The sequence below is a fragment of the Saccopteryx bilineata genome, chromosome 6 (genome assembly GCF_036850765.1).
Source record: "Saccopteryx bilineata isolate mSacBil1 chromosome 6, mSacBil1_pri_phased_curated, whole genome shotgun sequence".
NCBI classification, from domain to species: Eukaryota; Metazoa; Chordata; class Mammalia; order Chiroptera; family Emballonuridae; genus Saccopteryx; species Saccopteryx bilineata.
Window position 1 is genome coordinate 58987875 of NC_089495.1, and position 19729 is coordinate 59007603.

The 19729-nt window shown below is 38.8% G+C and overlaps 1 pseudogene; it reads left to right on the forward strand.

Moving 5' to 3' along the window:
* Positions 1-16732: 16732 nt before the first annotated feature.
* Positions 16733-18437, forward strand: LOC136309298 (60 kDa heat shock protein, mitochondrial pseudogene; annotated as a pseudogene).
* Positions 18438-19729: the final 1292 nt, after the last annotated feature.

A 19729-nucleotide genomic window follows, 5' to 3' on the forward strand; every position in this document is an offset into this window, starting at 1 on the left:
AAAAAATAATAATGTTTATAAAAGTATAATTTAAAAACTATACCAATATTCATTACTTGTTTTCCATTACTAATTCCATTCACTCTGATATCTATTGAGCATAACATATGCCATGAAAATCAAAATATTGATTTCTTGGTCCGTGACTTACTAACCATGGAAACTAAATGTAGAATGATCACTAATGCTTTTTATTTAGAAGAACACATAAATATGCTACAGAGAAGTATCTACAATACACAAATTCTATCAGCCTCTTTTATCATTTTTAATCCAATTTAATATAATCACACATGATACTTTCAGCTTTCTTTATAATCACAAAATAAAATGTGTTTAAACAATGCCTTTCAATAATTAGTTTATGTCTCTCAGAAAAAAAACAAGTTTGTATAACAAAGTTCAGAATTGAAAACACATTATTATTTATTACTGTCATTTCTCATATGTTAAATAGAAAAAAAAATTAAAAACTGGAGAAATAATCATACTAGCTCTCCAAAAGCACCCTTGTCCACACATTTAACACAGTGAATGTTCTGTCAAAATCCAAAAAACTTGACCTAAACCATTCATTCAGACTAAACGCCTCTGACTTTGTTTTATCAATTAATCATTTCATGAATTAATTTAAACATAAAGCACCTACATTCCAGGCTCAGTTCCAAGAACAAAACTAGGGATGCAAAGCTGAATTCATGCAGCCCCTGCCCTCAGAAAATTTACAATTCAGAAGACTGACAAGCACATAAACAAATAAGAACCAAAAAAGTTATGGATGCCCTGATGAGAGGGAACAAAGAAAGGCTACAATGGCTTCACAAAGCACAAGGCTTAGAAGGCAAGCTGATTTTCATGTGTAATTTCATGTGTAATTGCTTAACACATGTCCTTCTGAATATTTCAAAATGCAGTTTAATGCAAGTAAAAATTTTAAAATAAAGTACAAATATTTCCTTTATGATGACATATATAAGAGAAAATGTTAAAAATCATAAGGTTTGAAAACAGATTCATGTTCTCATTCATTCCACATATCACATCAATATGATGGAATAAAATTTAATTAATAAAAATATACTTTAAAAGTTTCAAATAACTTGAGGAATGTTGGATGTGGAAACTAAGACTAAAAATGTATATAGAGCCTGACTAGGCGGTGGCGCAGTGGATAGAGCATCGGATTGGGATGTGGAAGGACCCAAATTCGAGACTCCGAGGTCGCCGGCTTGGGTGCGGGCTCATCTGGCTTAAGCAGAGAGCTCACCAGCTTGGACCCAACTTCGCTGGCTCCAGCGGGGGGTTGCTCAGTCTGCTAAAGGCCCACGGTCAAGGCACATATGAGAAAGCAATCGATGAACAACTAAGGTGTCGCAACGAAAAACTGATTATTGATGCTTCTCATCTCTTTCCATTCCTGTCTGTCTGTCCCTATCTATCCCTCTCTCTGACTCTCTCTCTGTTCCTGTAAAAAAAAAAAGAAATGTATATAGAGCCTGACCAGGCAGTAGCGCAGTGGATAGAGCGTCAGCCTGGGATGCTGAGGACCCAGGTTCAAAACCCTAAGGTTGCTGACTTAAGCGTGGGCTCATCTGGCTTGAGCGCTGTGTTGCCAGATTGAGCATAGGATCATAGACATGACACTATGGTCCCTGGCTTGAGCCCATAGGTCGCTGGCTTGTAGCCCAAGGCCACTGACTTGTGTACAAGGTTTCTGGCTTAAGCATGGAGTCACAGGCTCAGCTAGAAACCCCTGGTCAAGGCACATATGGGAAAGCAATCAATGAAAAACTAAGGTGCCGCAACAACAAGCTGATACTTCTCATCTCTCTACCTTTTTTTTTTTTTTTTTTTTTTTTTTTGCATTTTTCTGAAGCTGGAAATGGGGAGAGACAGTCAGACAGACTCCCACATACGCCCGACAGGGATCCACCCGGCACGCCCGCCAGGGGCGACGCTCTGCCCACCAGGGGGCGATGCTCTGCCCCTCTGGGGCGTCGCTCTGCCGCGACCAGAGCCACTCTAGCGCCTGGGGCAGAGGCCAAGGAGCCATCCCCAGCGCCTGGGCCATCTTTGCTCCAATGGAGCCTTTGCTGCAGGAGGGGAAGAGAGAGACAGAGAGGAAGGAGGGGGGTGGGGGTGGAGAAGCAAATGGGCGCTTCTATGTGCCCTGGCCGGGAATCGAACCCGGGTCCCCCGCATGCCAGGCCGACGCTCTACCGCTAAGCCAACCGGCCAGGGCCTCTCTACCTTTATATCTGCCCCCCCTCATTAAAACAAAACAAAACACAAATAAATATATAAAATCAGATTACAGCTGTGGTAAAAATCACATAAAGGGATGATAAAAAAATATACTAACTGGTTATTTCTTGCTCATTTCTCTTTTTTTGTTTTCATAGTTTCAAGTATTTTCCAAACTTCAACTTGTAACCTTAAAATAAGCATTTTGTACAAATGAAGTTCCACATTCTAATTCCCCAAAATTAGAAATTTACATTCCCCCAAATTAGAGGAAGAAAAGGAAATATACTGAAAGATTAATGGAAGAAAAGAAGAGCACATAAAAGATTGCACTTGCCTAATGTTCCCATCACAAGAGATTTTCAGATATTTTGTAGGGACTTATGACTGCTCATTTTGAAACTCAGAAGTTTATTAAATATGAATCTTTATATTCAAATTAATTAATGTGCCTTAATGCAATTTTAGGAGCGCAAGTCAATGGGGCAGCAGTTAAGTTGAAGAACACTAGGTCCTTCATATTATTAAATATGTGCCAAATTCCTTTCTCTGCTCTTCTTCCCTGTAGATTCCACTGTGCCCCATGCCCCTTGCTCCTGTCCTCCTGGCCTCAACATTCCTCTTGCCTCCAATAACTTGTCTGATTGGGAGGCAGAAGGTGGCAGAGAGGAGGCAAAACCAAATCACTCTGAACAGTCAATGGTGGAAATATAAACAGTTAATCTCAATGACATAAACAAGGCCAAAGGATATGTATTTCTGGCATTTTTGCACTTTGAATAATTTAGATAATGCCACAAGTAAAATGTTGCTCACATCTGTTACTTTCTTATTACTTGACTAGAGAATCCTTATAACTTTCTTTCAGTATTTTCTGTGTTATTTCTTAGGAAGAAAATCACTTTTAATTACATCAGTTAAAAAAAAAAATGATGAGGCCTGACCTGTGGTGGCACAGTGGATAAAGCGTCAACCTGGAAATGCTGAGGTTGCCGGTTCAAAACCCTGGGCTTGCCTGGTCAAGGCACATATGGGAGTTGATGCTTCCTGCTCCTCCCCCCTTCTATCTCTCTCTCTCCCCCCTCTCTATAATGAATAAATAAAATCTTTAAAAAAAAAATGATGAGGCCCTGGCCAGTTGGCTCAGCGGTAGAGCGTCGGCCTGGCATGCGGGGGACCCGGGTTCGATTCCCGGCCAGGGCACATAGGAGAGGCGCCCATTTGCTTCTTCACCCCCACCCCCTCCTTCCTCTCTGTCTCTCTCTTCCCCTCCCGCAGCCAAGGCTCCACTGGAGCAAGGATGGCCCGGGCGCTGGGGATGGCTCCTTGGTCTCTGCCCCAGGTGCTAGAGTGGCTCTGGTCTCGGCAGAGCGACGCCCCGGAGGGGCAGAGCATTGCCCCCTGGTGGGCAAAGCGTCGCCCCTGGTGGGCGTGCTGGGTGGATCCCGGTCGGGCATATGTGGGAGTCTGTCTGTCTCTCCCCGTTTCCAGCTTCAGAAAAATAAAAAAAAAAAAAAAAAAAAAAAAAAAGATGAAAGAAAATCATCAGCCCTCTTGACGTGACCAAAATTTGCCTTCCCTTTTAATATTCTGTTACCTTGAGTCTATCATCAAGCCTCTCAGAGCTTCTAGTTTCTCTGGAGGGACTAAGCGAAAATGGTCTTTTATCTTTTTTTCTAGCTCTCACATTCTGTCCTTTTTCAATGTTTCTGGGTTAAAAAGGGGCTCTTGAAAAACAATAAGCAAAAAATTTGAATTGCTCAAATGAATTAAGATGTATTTGCATTACTTAGGTAGATTTGAAAAAAAATTACACATAATTTTTTATTTTTCATGTTCTACAAGTATATAAAGACAACACTAAAATAGATATAAATAAAATCAAAATAGACAATTGTAGTAATAACAAAATAAATCTGCAATAGAAGGACAGTGAATGATTTTGCCTCATGGATTGGCTAATTCAGGAATTTCACACAATGCAAAAGTCAAGGCTATCTTATTACTACACTTTTGTCATTACTAATATTAACAGCATCATCTTTTACCACTTACTATATTCCAAGGTCTGTGGTGTTTAAGACTCATTTTTAAAATTTAATCCACATTATACACTGTAGCTAGAATTATAATCCCTGTTATACAAGTGAAAGAAATCCAGTTTAGAGAAGTTAAGTAACTTGATAAGATTACAGTGAGCAGCAGAACCAAATGTAAAACCCAGGTCCGTATGATCTGCCTATGCTCATAACCTCTGCCCCACCATTGTCCTGCTGCTCATTAAATGCACCATTAATGACATTAAATGACACCATTGTGTGTCATTTCAGTTCCTAACTGAGCTGAACCCCAACTTACCTTTCCATTGTTACCACTGCTCCCTTTTATATGTACTTTGTTGAAGCCAAATTGAATCATCTTTTCTTCCCATCTTTCTACTCTTGACTAAGCTATTTGTTCCAAGACCTTTATTTTCAGTCCTTAAACATGTCTCTCAAAATATACCCATTGTTTATGAAACCAATTTGCCTTATATGGAAACAATGATCCCTTCCTTAAGTTTCATATTACTTCATTTGTTCCTCTCAGATGGCATTTATCACCTCATCATTGAGTATCATAGTTCATGTCTTGATTTAGCACCTGCAGTAGAGTGAAATCCTTGTGTAGAAAATCAATGAAGAGTTCATTTTTTTATGCTCAAGGCATTTAGCACAAGAGGGAATGTGGTGGGTGGTTTAGAATATTAGTATTTCTTCTCAGATAACTAGAAACTTTGAAAGTCAGTATTTTGCTTTAAGGCCCATTAACATGAATTGGAAACCTGAGCTATTTCAGTAAAGTAATCATTTAAAAGTGAGACATACACGTACTTACACAATACACACACACAACTGAAGAAATGAAATAAAATAGAAGTAGAAATATGGAAAGCTGAGGTTTCATATTATTTGTTTTGGTTAATTTTCCCTAAAGCATGGAGAATGGAAAAAGAAAGTCAACTTAGGCCATCAAACTCTAGGACTTCCTTTCTTTCACATTTCTGATTTTCAAAATTATTGATACCTTGGATGAAATATTATATCTTAATACATTTTTAATTTCAGCAAAAAATAATTTAATAATTTTGATGTTTATTTTTCTGGTTAATCTGTAAGACTCAAAATAAAAACTATAGCAGTGTCTATACAGTTAAAACTATACATTTACAGTTTAAGTTAAAACTTCTTTCTTACCATTAGATTTTAATTAGAAGCTGAAAACATGGGTCAAATAAACTTTGAAAGTATTTTATTCAAAAGAATATTACAATATTCTCTAAGTAGTGAGTCAAGTTGATTCACCAAGAGCAAACTTACTGTTCTCAAACTTTTTAATGCCTTATTTTCTCTAATTAATCCCAATATAACAACCATAATACCTAGCACACCAAAGCTACCCAATAGATACATTGTATAGATATACAGGCCAATTATACTTTGAGTTGAATATTTGCCTTAGCAACAAAACAGATCCTTTATAATAAAGAATAAATATTGTTGAATTGGGCACCTGAAACCTCTATAATTCTGAAAACTAGAGTCACCTTAATAAGAAAAATTAATTACATTTAAAAAGAGAGTAAACAGTGTACAAGAGAAATGAGAAAACCATGTGTTTAGTTCAAAATCCTAAATTCCAAAATACTTTCCAGAGCCATGCACCTCAGTTGCTATGCTTCCTCAGCATTTTCTTTGTGAAATCTTCAGAAGGTCCTATCCTGTACTCTGAGGAAGACTGACCTAGACTGTAGTTTATAGTCATTTGTGTAAATGAGAAACATCTTTCAATGCAATTACTCACTCTACAATAAAAAGGATAAAGGTTCTGTGTTACATTATTTTGTTAAAGATTATAGAATTTGTAAGAGAAGACACTGGTACATTTTGCAAGATCTAAACAATGAACTAAGGCATATGCTAGTTGATGTTTATTGTGTTAGTATCTAAGTCTGACATATCTTGTTTAACCTTCATCACAATTCACAAGCCAGGTATTATAATTTTCTTTCTTTTTTAGATGTTGGGACAAATACACGACAGAAAATAATTTGACTTTGGATGATGTGCACATAACGCAATCAACAGTTCAAATGCTATAGAGATGTTTACATGAAACCTCTGTATTCTTACTGACTAATGTCACCCCATTAAATTTAATTTCTGGAAAAAAAAAAGTCAACTGAAGCAAATGCAGTATATAATTGGTTCAACACCACAAGACCAATTAGTGGTGGAGCAAGGACTCAAACCCAGTTAGTTTGACTTGAGAGGCCATGTTCTTTACAATCTAGATGATAACAGCAGCCTACAAAAGATGACATAATAACTAAGTCTGAATAGAATTTGTAAATGCCAAAGAAGACAATATTGTAAGCTAAATTCTGAAAATGTGGAAGGGGAGAATTACAAGGGAAGAATAGAAATCAAGCATGAGCAAATTTTTAATTTTTTTTTTTTTTTTTTTTTTTTGGTATTTTTCTGAAATGGGAAGCGGGGACGCAGAGAGACAAACTCCTGCATGTGCCCGACTGGGATTCACTCAGCAAGTCCACTAGGGAGCAAAGCTCTGCCCCTCTGGGGTGTTGCTCCATTGCAACTGGAGCCATTCTAGCATCTTAGGCAGAGGCCATGGGGCCATCCTCAGCGCCTGGGCCAGCTTTGCTCCAATGGAGCCTTGGCTGAGGGAGGGGAAGAAAGAGAGAGAAAGGAGAGGAGGAAGGGTGAAGAATCAGATTTCTCCTGGGTGCCTTGGACAGAAATTGAACCAGGAACTTCCACACGCAGAGCTCATGCTCTACCATTGAGCCAAATGGACAGGGCCATTCTTTTTTTTCTTTAAGATTTGTTGCCTGACCAGGCAGTGGCACGGTGGATGGAATGTTAGACTGAGACATGGAGGACCCAAGTTCAAAACCTCGAGGCTGGCTTGAGCGCGGGCCCATCTGGTTTGAGCAAGGCTCACCAGCTTGAGCCCAAGGTCACTGTCTTGAGCAAGAGATCACTCGGTCTGCTGTAGTCCCCAAGTCAAGGCATATATGAGAAAGCAATCAATAAACAACTAAGGTGCCACAATGAAGAATTGATGCTTCTTATCTCTCTCCCTTCCTGTCTGTACCTATCTGTTCCTCTGTCTCTTTGTCTCTGTCACACACAAACACACACACACAAAGATTTTGTTGATTTTATATAGAGAAGAGCGAGAGAAAGAGGGAGAGGAGCAGAAAAACATCAGTTATTCCTTGTATATGCATTGACCGGCAAGACTGGGGTTTTGAATCACCAACCTCAGCATTCCAGGCCAATGCTTTATCTACTGTGCCACCACAAGTCAGGCACAATCTTCTAAAATGACCAATGACTCTAGAGAAATCCATTACTTCTCTACTAAGTAAAAATTTCTCAAAAAGGCAATAACACAAACTAATATGCTGCTAGCTAAACCACATGTTTCATTGCTATCTCATCAAATTTGTGAGCTAAATGTCCAGATGATTTCCTATAGGAAAAGAGCTCCAACCTTAGAATTAAATTGATTTCCTTGGACCTAACCAGTTGGCTCAGTGGCAGAAAAGCGACCATCTGCTTTTCCACACCTCCCTGAGCGCATTGGCCCTGGGTGCTGGACTGGGGATACCTAGGTGAAGGCTCTGCTTCAGGCAGTAAAAATTGCTTGGTTGCAAGCATGGCCACAGATGAGCAGAGCATTGGCTCCAGACCAGGGTTACCAGGTGGATCCTGGGGGGGAGGGTGCATGCAAGAGTCTGTCTATTTCCCCTCTTATCACTTGGAAAAGAAGAAAAAATAATAATATTTCCTTTACAGAATTTAATTTACAAAATTAAGTTTCATCCAATATTCATAGGTTGTATCTAATATCAATAGAAGGGTTCCCCTTAGTTACTTTAGACCTAAACTCACCAATAAGGTAGTCACTACCCACCTGCAACTACTGAGTACTTGAAAGGTGACTAATCTAAACTGAGATATTAAAATATATGTTGGGTATTAAGGGGGGAAAACAGCATGTAAACTATTTCCTTAGAAATTTTTATATTAGTTACATATTAAAATAATATTTTAGGTATACTGGGTTAAATAAAATATATTAATATTAATTTCACTCACATATTTTATTTTTATTTTTAATGTGACTACTGCAAAATTTAAAATTATATATGTGGCTTACATTATCTTTCTAGTGAAATACTTTTGATCTTTTAAGTGCACTTATTATATATACTAATAAGTATTAACACTATATTCATATGTTAGTATTAACACTTTTCTCTTAAATTCATATTGGATATAATTAGTAGTTTCTGATGAAATGCACCATATTACTGAAATGCATTTTTGTTTTCAAATTCTGCATTGAACAATTAAGAGAGCTCTCCTGTGCTGCCACACACTTCAAGACAGTTGCAAAGCAGTGGAGCCACCAACTGTTCAAAAGTGGCAATGCCCAACTAATTACTAGATCCTTCGTAGACGAAGGAATAAACCTCCATGAGAAACAAAATTTTGTGAAAAAAAAAGTTGTAAATAATATATAGACCATATGTATGATTTCTATTTTAAACTAATGTGGTTTTGTCTATCCAGAAAAAAAAAAATTGGCTTATATTTCAGTAAATTCTATTTGGAAAATAAAGACATTTTATGAAAAAAAATACTAATAAATATATTAAAAACTGCATACAGACTAAAAGAGTTAAAATTAGTATTAATGAGTCACACATAGTTATGCTGTTTGAAAAAAATTTAAGAGTTTTAAAATTCATTTTAGAGAGGAGAGGAGAGAGAGGAGAGGAGAGAAGAGAGGAGAGGAGAGGGAGAGAGAGAGAGAGAGAGAGAGAAGGAAGAGTAGGTAGCATCAACTCCCGTAAGTGCCTTGATCAGGGAAGCCAGGATTTTTCTAACTGGCAACCTCAGTGTTTCAGGTCGACATTTTATCCACTGCACCACCACAGGCCAGGCCTCTTTGAAAATTTTAATTGGCAAAAATTAGAAGATAACAATAAATCTTTTATGTAACAGAAAATAAAGCAGTGTGTGTGTATATATATTAAATCAAATTTTTATATGTTTGAAAAGTTTTATATGATTTTTAAAAAAATCTATCAACTGTAAGATATGGCTCTGCAGCCTGACCAGGTAGTGGCACAGTGGATAGAATGTCGACCTGGGATGCTGAGGACCCACGTTCAAAACCCCTAGGTTGCCAGCTTGAGCATGGGCTCACCAGCTTGAGTGCAGGGTTGCTGGCATGAATATGGAATCATAAACATGATCCCATGGTTGCTGGCTTGAGCCCGAAGCTCACTGGCTCAGCTGAAGCCCCCCAGTCAAGGCACATATGAGAAAGCAATCAATGAACAATTAAGGCGCCACAACATGAAGTTGATGTTTCTCATCTCTCTCTTCCTGTCTGTCCTGCCTGCCCCCCCCCCCAATGCCTCCGCAGGGTTCTGTTTCATGCAGTATTATTGCTAGTGATGGCTATTATTGATTCCCCAAATGCTGGGGGGGGGGGTGCTTCATTCAGGACCCCCCTATGGGGGGGTGACATAGGGGGTGGCCTCCTTATGTGACAGCTGAGGCCCGATGGACCCTCTTGTCTTCCAGTCCTCTGGCTGATCTGGTGAAAACTTTTACAGGGTTGCATGGCCTGATAATTAGAGGTCCAAGTCTCCTACCTTAGATTGGATAGGAAAGGCAAAACACCAACTTAGCAAATTTAAAACTTTAAATGCCCAGCCTTAGGGCTTATGCCCAACCAAAGAATTTAGTCCATCAGTTTGTTTTTCTCGGGTATTTAACAGTCCCAGCAAGATATCACCACAGCTCTGGGAGATATTCTATAAAGAAGGCCAGGCTATGGCTCTTAGCTGTCATGGCTGTGGCCAAGGAAAACACTGAAAATCTCCAGTGTCATCCACATATGAACTACTGACAAACACTAACTTACTTTTTGCTAAAATGAACCTTAGAGATTTTCTGACATCAGAAATAAATGCCTCAGTATCATGATTTCACATTATATGTAGAATCTAATGAATAAAATAGACTAACAAACAAAAGAGAAACAGATTCATAGATACAGGGAACCAACAGCTGTCAGGGGAAGGGGGTTGGGAGTTAGGTGAAAAAGGTGAAGGAATTAAAGGAAAAAAAAAAGGAAGCAGCGGTCATTGGGACTTGGACATGAGCTGCAAAGTATAGAATGGTGACAATTCCAGTGCCATGCGGACTTTTCCTGTGGGGAACTTTCCTGGACTCCTGCTCCCTGTGACAGCTCCTAACAGACTGAACTGTGGTTGGGTTGCATTTTTCAGGGATTTGGCATGGTGATGGGGCCAACTTGGACTTGGGGAACATGTGAAGGTCACTACTCTTTTAGGGATTCTTGCTGTATTGGCCAAGAGTTTGCTTAAAGGCTTTTAATCACTGTAAAAAAAAAAAAAATAGCCTGACCAGGCGGTGGCGCAGTGGATAAAGCGTCAGACTGACATGCTGAGGACCCAGGTTTGAGACCCCGAGGTCGCCAGCTTGAGCGTGGGCTCATCTGGTTTGAGCAAAAAGCTCACCAGCTTGGACCCAAGGTCTCTGGCTCAAGGAAGGGGTTACTCGGTCTGCTGAAGGCCCGTGGTCAAGGCACATATGAGAAAGCAATCAATGAACAACTAAGATGTCACAATGCGCAACGAAAAACTAATGATTGATGCTTCTCATCTCTCCGTTCCTGTCTGTCTGTCCCTGTCTATCCTTACTCTGGCTCTCTCTCTCTGTCTCTGTAAAAAAAAAATAAATAAAATAAAAAAAAATAGAGGACTGGATGAAGAAGATGGGGCACATATACACCATGGTATACTATTCAGCTAGGAGAAATGGTGACATCGGATCACTTATAGCGGAATGGCAGAGTCTTGGTAGCATTGTGCGGGGTGAAATAAGTGAATCAGAAAAAAACAGGAACTGCAGGATTCCATACATTGGTGGGACATAAAAGGGAGACTAAGAGGCATGGACAGGAGTGTGGTGGCTACGGGGGGTGGAGGGAGGGAAGGAGGGAGAGGGGGAGGGGGCAGGGTACAGAGAGAACTGGATGGAGGGTGGCGGAGGATGATCTCTCTTCGGGTGATGGGTATGCAACAGAACTAAATGACAAGATAACCTGGAAATGTTTTCTTTGAATGTATGTACCCTGATTTATTGATGTCACCCCATTAAAATAAAAATTTATATTAAAAAAAGGTGAAGGAATTAAAGGAAAAAAACTTATACAGACAACAGTATGATGAGTACAAGAGAAAGGAGGGTGGGGGAGAGAGAATGGGGTAAAGAGTGGATAAATGGAAGAAGACTTGATTTGGGGTGGTAAACACACAGTGCAGTGTACAGATGGTGTATTATAAAAGTATACACCTGAAACGTATAAAATTTAACAACTGTCACTCCAATAATTCCAAATAAAAAAAAATAAAAATAGAAATGCCCCAGTTTCTGTGATAAGAGAGTATCAATATGAAATATCAATATGAAACATGGCATATTGGTACTGGTGACAGCACTAGAGGAGGACCACAAGACAGAACCTTGCTTTACAAGCCGTTTGTGTTTTCTCATCTTTATTTTGAGGCATACATATCTTCAGGAAAACTGAGTAGTATTAATATTTAAAGAGATTTTCTGCAATTTAAGAAATTTTAAGAATAAAGTACAATTTTCTATTTTCTGTAGTGGACTCAATCAACCTTCTTAGAAACTTAACCTTTTTGGTTTTCTAATTCTGGCCTGAATTTTATGACTAATAAATTTACCTTCAGAAAGCTTCCTAGAATTATCAGTTTGTTAGTGAAGGTCTGTTTTCAAATGTACTTAATATGTTTAAAACTTGATGCTATCTCAAAATTTTATTCTGACTTATTATCTTCTAATATATATTTGAAACTGTCTCATTTTAAAATGTTTGTTTATGGTGTAATTTTATATTAAGATTTACTCTTATTAAAGAACTTTAAATGTTTATGGGTAACTAATACTGTGAAAATTTTGTAATATATAATGTACTACTATCAATACAATTTTAAATGGAAAAACAATAAAGTATGGAAGTAGACCCTGGCCAGGCTGGCTCAGTGGTAGAGTGTCAGCCCAGTGTGTGGAAGTCCTGGGTTCAATTTCCGGTCAGGGTACACAGGAGAAGTGACCATATGCTTCTCCACTCCTCCCCTTCCCCCTTCTCTGTCTTTCTCTCTTTCCCTCCTGCAGTCATGGCTTGATTGGCTTGAGTGAATTGGCCCCGGGTGCTGAGGATAGCTCTATGGCCTCACCTTAGGTGCTAAAATATTTAACTTTATTGTTTTTGTTTTTTGGGGTTTTTTTTGAGACACAGAGAGAGAGAGAGAGAGAGAGAGAGAGAGAAGAGCAGAAAGCATCAACTCTCATATGTGCCTTGGCCAGGCAAGCCCAGGGTTTTGAACCAGCAACCTCAGCGTTCCCAGGTCGACACTTTATCCACTGTGCCACCACAGGTCAGGCCAGGTGCTAAAATATATAGATGGGTTGCCAAGCAACAGAGCAGCAGCCCCAGATGGGTAAAGCATCACGGGGTAGGGGGCTTGCCTGGTGGATCCCCAATGTATGCAGGAATCTGTCTCTCTGCCTCCTCGCTTCTCAATTAAAAAAAAAAGAAAAGAAAAAGAAAAGGAAGTATATGTTAACAGGTAGAATAGAGAATCAAGCTATTTAGTATTATACAGAAAAAATAAGAGAAATAATTTCTAACCTAATGGAAATTATAAAGCAAGACTGGCACATGTGACACGGGAATAACAATTACAGATTAAGCGTGGCTGTTAAACCTTGTAACGCATGATGGCAAGTTCAAAGATGTCTTGATGCGGCAGGGAAGGATTCATTGAAGAGAAGAGACTGGTGAGGGCTTTGAAGAATAAATATAACTTGGATAAACAGAAAGGAAGGAGAAAGATTTCAGAAAGTAGGAACAAAATGAAAGAAGATAGAAAAACAGCTATTTGATTTGCTTGTGGGATAATGAGGACAAGAGTTCGACTAGATTGGAATGGGATGTTGAGAAATAGCAATAATAACAACAATAACTGAGCAGCCTTAAATAGAGTCAGAATCTAAACTCAAGCAATCTGACTTCAGTGCCTATGCAGTTTCCACCACATTAAATATAACAAATAGTGTAGGTTGAAATAATCTAAATAGAAAATCAGTGCCCTAAAGAGGAAAAGGAAACAAAAATGTTAATCTTTTTTGCCAAGACAAAAAAAAATGACTTGTTCATTTAATTGTATACCAAAATATTCTTAAATATCTACCATATACAAGTTTCTTTGCTAGACACCAGAAAAATACAAGTGAAGAAAATACGCTTTCTGCCCTCAAGGAATTCACAGCCCAATTGGGGAGACTGACAATAGATATTGTTTCACTTTCTGAAAGAAGTACTAACACTTCCTTAACAGGCCAAGTTCTTTTTGCTTCCTGCCTTTTTTTTTTTTTTTTTCTTCCTCCCTCCCTCCTTCCCTTCCTTCCATTTCTTTATTTTCTTTCTTCCTTTTTCCTCTCTCTTCTCATTACTTGTCTCAACTGGTACATTAAGTTGCAGGAAAGATATAGTATCAACACAATGTTTAATACCAACACAAAAGCAATTTTTCAATCAGCTATTCCTTATAATCACCTGGTATAAACTTGAGAACGTGGAAGTTACACCAAAATTAGAGAAAGTGATTTTAAAAAGATATTATTATTGATATTAGAAGGACAAACATGACCCTCAGAAGTTTGCTAATTGTCATTATTTATCACCAAAAAAACTTTGTAAATGCTAATGCTGTTAGGAGAATAATCATTTTTTTCTAAAAGTATTATGCTTAATTATATAAGTAATATGAATAACACTAATGCAATCATTAAGAAGGAATTAAAGCTACTAATCAGGAGTCAATCAGTCAACAGTAAAAACATTTATTATTGTAGGTGAAACAATACACCTACAGTAATAGGTTACAATAATTTATTATTGTAGTGTTGACTGAACACTAATTTAAAAACTCAGAAACATGGATCAGCCTGACTAGGTGGTGGCACAGTGGATAGAGCATTGGCGTGGGATGCTGAGGACCCAGGTTCAAAACCCCAAGGTAATTAGCTTGAGTGCAGGATCATAGAAATGATGTCATGGTCACAGGCTTAAAGCCTAAGATTGCTGGCTTGAGCCCAAGGCCACTGGCTTGAGTAAGGGGCAACTGGCTCAGCTGGAGCCCTGCCAGTCAAAGCACATATGAGAAAGCAATCAATGAACAACCGAGGTGCCACAATTGAATTTATGCTTCTGATCTCTCTCTTCCTGTATATCCATCCCTCTCTCATGTGCACTAAAAAACAAAACAAAACAAAAAACATAGATCATATTGAAGAATATTTGTTCTGGAAATTTAACTATTTTTTTTTCTTTAAAAATAATTTATTGGCCCCAGCCAAATAGTTTGGGTGGTTGGACCATCAACCTGAAGCACAAAGATTGCTGGTTCAATCCCAGATCAGGGCACATGAAGGGGCAGACTGATGTTCCTGTCTCTCTCCCTCTCTCCCTCTCTCCTTTCCTTTCTAAAATCAATACAATAATAACTTTAAAAAATTTGTTTCTGACCACAAGATACAGAAGTCTCTAGGACAATAATGCCTGTGACTCCTTCATTCACCATCCCATTCTATGTATTTGTAAATACTCTTGTACAACACTAGGCTCATCATGCCCCCAAGTGTTCTCTTACATCTCAAAAGCTGTAGAATAGAATACCTAATCATGCAGGAAGTTTAAACTTGTGTTTGTAAGTTTGACAATTTAATATTAGCTAAGTAAAGTTAGCAACCATTGCAAAATGATAGAGTACATGTTTGCCATCTTAGTATCTCAGAAAGTTTTGCTTTATTTTTCAAACTAATTGAACATCCTCTTATATTTATAAGAATATAAAAAATTCCTACTTATAGAGGCTACAAGAAAAAAAAATTCTTTATCAAAGTATCTCATTTTGTCATCTTATGACCAGCTATTAAATTAAATGTTACTAAAGTGGTTTAGTTCAACTCAGCCAAATTACTTTGTGTGTATATACTTAAGCATAATCAAAACAAATTCTAACTACTTTTATTTGAATAAATTCAAGTTTAATAGTAGTTATTGTTATTTTCCCCTTCGACTTACAATAAGATGAAACAATTAAATGTCAGCACAGGCAGGTCCTCATTTTTGTTAATGCTGTTCACAATGAAATCATCAAAAAATAATTACCAATTTGGTACCAGTATCTTCAAACTTTGCCAAAGAAAATTCCGCTGGAAGAAATGTCCTGCTACTCTGAGCATAGATGAGCACCTGTGCGGTTGGAACTCATCTGGTGTTGTGAGTGAAAAAAGATATACCAAATGTTCCTGGGACACACAATCACACTTTCTACACTAGTATGTTTGCTATTAGTTGACAACTAAAAGGGGACTTCAAATTACTACCTCTCAAGAGCTTTTGTCACAAGAAATATAATGCAGCTTGGACAGTTGTAGTGCAGTAAAGCATGGACCCGAAATGCAGAAATTGACAGTTTGAAAGCCTGAGGTCACTGGCTGTTGAGTGCAGGCTCATCAGCGTGGGGTTGCTGGCTTGAGTAGGGGAATAGTTCACATAATTCTAAAGCTCACCAGCTGGATCTCAAAGGTCATTGGCATGAAAAGCCCAAGGTTACTGGCTTGAGCAAGAGGGCACTGGCATAGCCCTGTTCAAGGCACATACAAGAAGCTCAATGTATAACTCAAGTTAAAGCCAATTACAAATTGATTCTTATCACCTCTTACCCTCTCTCCCTTGCTGTTTCACTCTCACTAGCTCTCTCAAAAAGAAAGGCAGGCCTGACCTGGCGGTGGCGCAGTGGATGGAGTGTCAGACTGGGACACAGAGAACACGGGTTCAAAACCCCAAGGTCCAGGTTAGAAACACCGAGGTTGCTGGCTTGAGCACAGGCTTGCCAGCTTAAGTGCGGGGTCGCTGGCTTGAGCATGATATCCTAGACATGAGCCCATGGTCGCTGGCTTGAGTAAGGGATCATTCAGTCTGCTGTAGCCCCCTGGTCAAGGCACATATGAGAAAGCAAGCAATGAACAATGAGGGCGCCACAACAAAGAATTCATGTTTCTCATCTCTCTCCCTTCCTTTCTGTCAATCCCTGTCTGTCCTTCGGTCAAAAAAAAAAAGGAAGAAAAGAAGGAAGAGAGGGAGGGAAAAGAAAGAAAAAGAAGGAAGTGAGGGAAGGAGGGAGGGAGGAAAAGGAAAGGGAAAGGGAAAGAGCCCTTTCCGGAAAGTTCTAGAACCGAGTGCAGCCCGGGAACCAGACTAAGCGGGCTGGAGAGGGCTATGCCGCCGGCCTGGCTGGGCGCGGAAATGATTCGATTACAGAGAATCCTTCGCCAGATTAGGCCAGTGTCCAGGACACTGACTCCTCACCTCACTCGAGCTTATGCCAAAGATGTAAAATTTGGTGCAGATGCCCGAGCCTTAATGCTTCAAGGTGTAGATCTTTCAGCTGATGCTGTGGCTGTTACTATGGGGCCAAAGGGAAGAACAGTGATTATTGAAGAGCTGGGGAAGTACCAAAGTAACAAAAGATGGTGTGACTGTTGCAAAGTCCATTGACTTACAAGATAAATATAAAAATATTGGCGCTAAACTTGTGCAAGATGTTGCCAATAATACAAATGAAGAGGCTGGGGATGGTACCACCACTGCCACTGTACTGGCACGCTCTATTGCTAAGGAGGGCTTTGAAAAGATCAGTAAAGGTGCTAATCCAGTGGAAATCAGAAGAGGTGTGATGTTAGCTGTTGATGCTGTAATATCTGAATTTAAGAAGCAGTCTAAACCTGACAATCCCTGAAGAAATAGCTCAGGTTGCTACAATTGCTGCAAATGGAGACAAAGAAATTGGCAACATCATTTCTGATGATATGAAAAAGGTTGGAAGAAAGGGCGTCATTACAGTAAAGGATGGAAAAACATTGAATGATGAATTAGAAATTATTGAGGGCAAGAAGTTTGATTGAGGTTACATTTCTCCATACTTTATTAATACTGCAAAAGGTAAAAAATGTGAATTCCAAGATGCCTATGTTCTGTTGAGTAAAAAGAAAATTTCTAGTGTTCAGTCCATTGTACCTGCTCTTGAAATTGCCAATGCTCACCGTAAGCCCTTGGTCATAATTGCTGAAGACGTTGATGGAGAAGCTCTAAGTACACTTGTTTTGAATGGGCTAAAAGTTGGTCTTCAAGTTGTAGCAAAGTTCCAGGTTTTGGTGACAAGAGAAAGAACCAGCTTAAAGACATGGCTATTGCTACTGGTGGTGCAATTTTTGGAGAAGGATTAACTCTAAATCTTGAAGATGATCAGCCTCATGACTTAGGAAAAGTTGGAGAGGTCATTGTGACCAAAGATCATGCCATGCTCCTGAAAGGAAAAGGTGACAAGGCTCAAATTGAAAAATGTATTCAAGAAATCATCGAGCAGTTAGATATCACAACTAGTGAATATGAAAAGGAAAAACTAAATGAGCGTCTGGCAAAACTCTCAGATGGAGTAGCTGTGCTGAAGGTTGATGGGACAGGCGATGTTGAGGTCAATGAAAAGACAAGAGTAACAGATGCCTCAATGCTACAAGAGCTGCTGTTGAGGAAGGCATTGTTCTGGGAGGGGGTTGTGCCCTGCTTCGGTGCATTCCAGCCTTGGATTAACTCCAACTAATGAAGATCAAAAAATTGGTATAGAAATGATTTAGAAAGCACTCAAAATTCCTGCAATGGCTATTACTAACAATGCAGGTGTTGAGGGATCATTAATAGTTGAGAAAATTATGCAGAGTTCCTCAGAAGTTGGCTATGATGCTATGCTTGGAGATTTTGTGAATATGGTGGAAAAAGGAATCATTGATCCAACTAAGGTTGTAATAACTGCTTTATTGGATGCTGCTGGAGTGGCCTCGCTGTTAACAGCAGAATGTGTAGTCACAGAAATCCCTGAGGAGAAAGAGCCTGCAATGGGCAGTGGCATGGGAGGCGACATGTTCTAAGCCCAGAATAGTGCTTTATCATTAGGAATGAGAACTGTGAGAGAAAGCTCGAGGCAGTGCTCCTCACCTATAACTTCAGAGAAGTCAGTGAAGGAAATGACGGAAGAAAAGGCTGGCTGATGGAAGAAAATCACTAATAACCATCAGTTACTGGTTTCCGTTGACAACATACAATGGTTTACTGCTGTCGTCCATGCCTACAGATAATTCATTTTGTATTTTTGAATAAAAATACATTTGTACATTCCTGATAACTAAGTGCAAGAGCCATGTACCAATGTACTGCTTTCAACTTAAATCGCTGAGGCATTTTTACTACTATTTTGTTAAAATCAGGATTTTAGGGCTTGCCATCACCCGATGAGAAGTTAAGAAGCAGCCTTTCTGTGGAGAGTAAGAATAATTGTGTACAAAGTAGAGAAATATCCAATTATGTGACCTTTGTGTAATAAAAATGTTTCAAATTAAAAAAAAAAAAGATGTAATATATATTAACTTTTCCCACTTGATCTTAGCCAAAAGCCAAGAACCAATACTGCTTATTTTCCAAAGATGCCTCCTCATACTTAAATGAGTCTTTTGCAGACACTTTGCTATTAGGTGGATATAACCAACCCAAATTTTATGTCAGTTTGACAGGGAAGAGGCGATTCATGGATTAGGTTATTTGACAGATATTTTCAGCCCCATGAATGAGGTGAATTCTTTGAACTATTTTATTTTCAAATATATTTTATTTTTTCAATTACAGTTGACATACAATATTCTATTTTAGGTGTACAACACAGTGATTAAACATTTATATAACTTACTAAGTGACCATCATGACATAACTAGAGTACCCATTTGACACCAGACACAATTACAATAGTATTGACAATATTCCCTATGATGTAGTTTACATCCCCATGACTATTTTATAACGACCAACTTGTACTTCCTAATCCTTCCTTTGATTGGAGACCTTGATATGACATCATAGATACTAATGAAAACCCATCTATCTTTAAGCACAAATTGTCAGTCTGGAAAGGGATACTAAGAACAGATGACTTTCTGGGTGGTCCATAGCTGGAGGTAATTCTTCAGATTATGAACCAAAATGACAGAGTCCTGAAAATGTTCACTCCAAACAGAAATCTGCAGATATTGATAAGCATTGCAAGTCACACTTGGAAGATGCCTTCTATAATGACTATTCATAGGTAGAGAGCAGAAAGAATCTCCAACTTGCCAAAAAGAAACGAGCCAAAATCAATCTACTAAGTCAAGTCTGCATTCAAGTCAAGAAG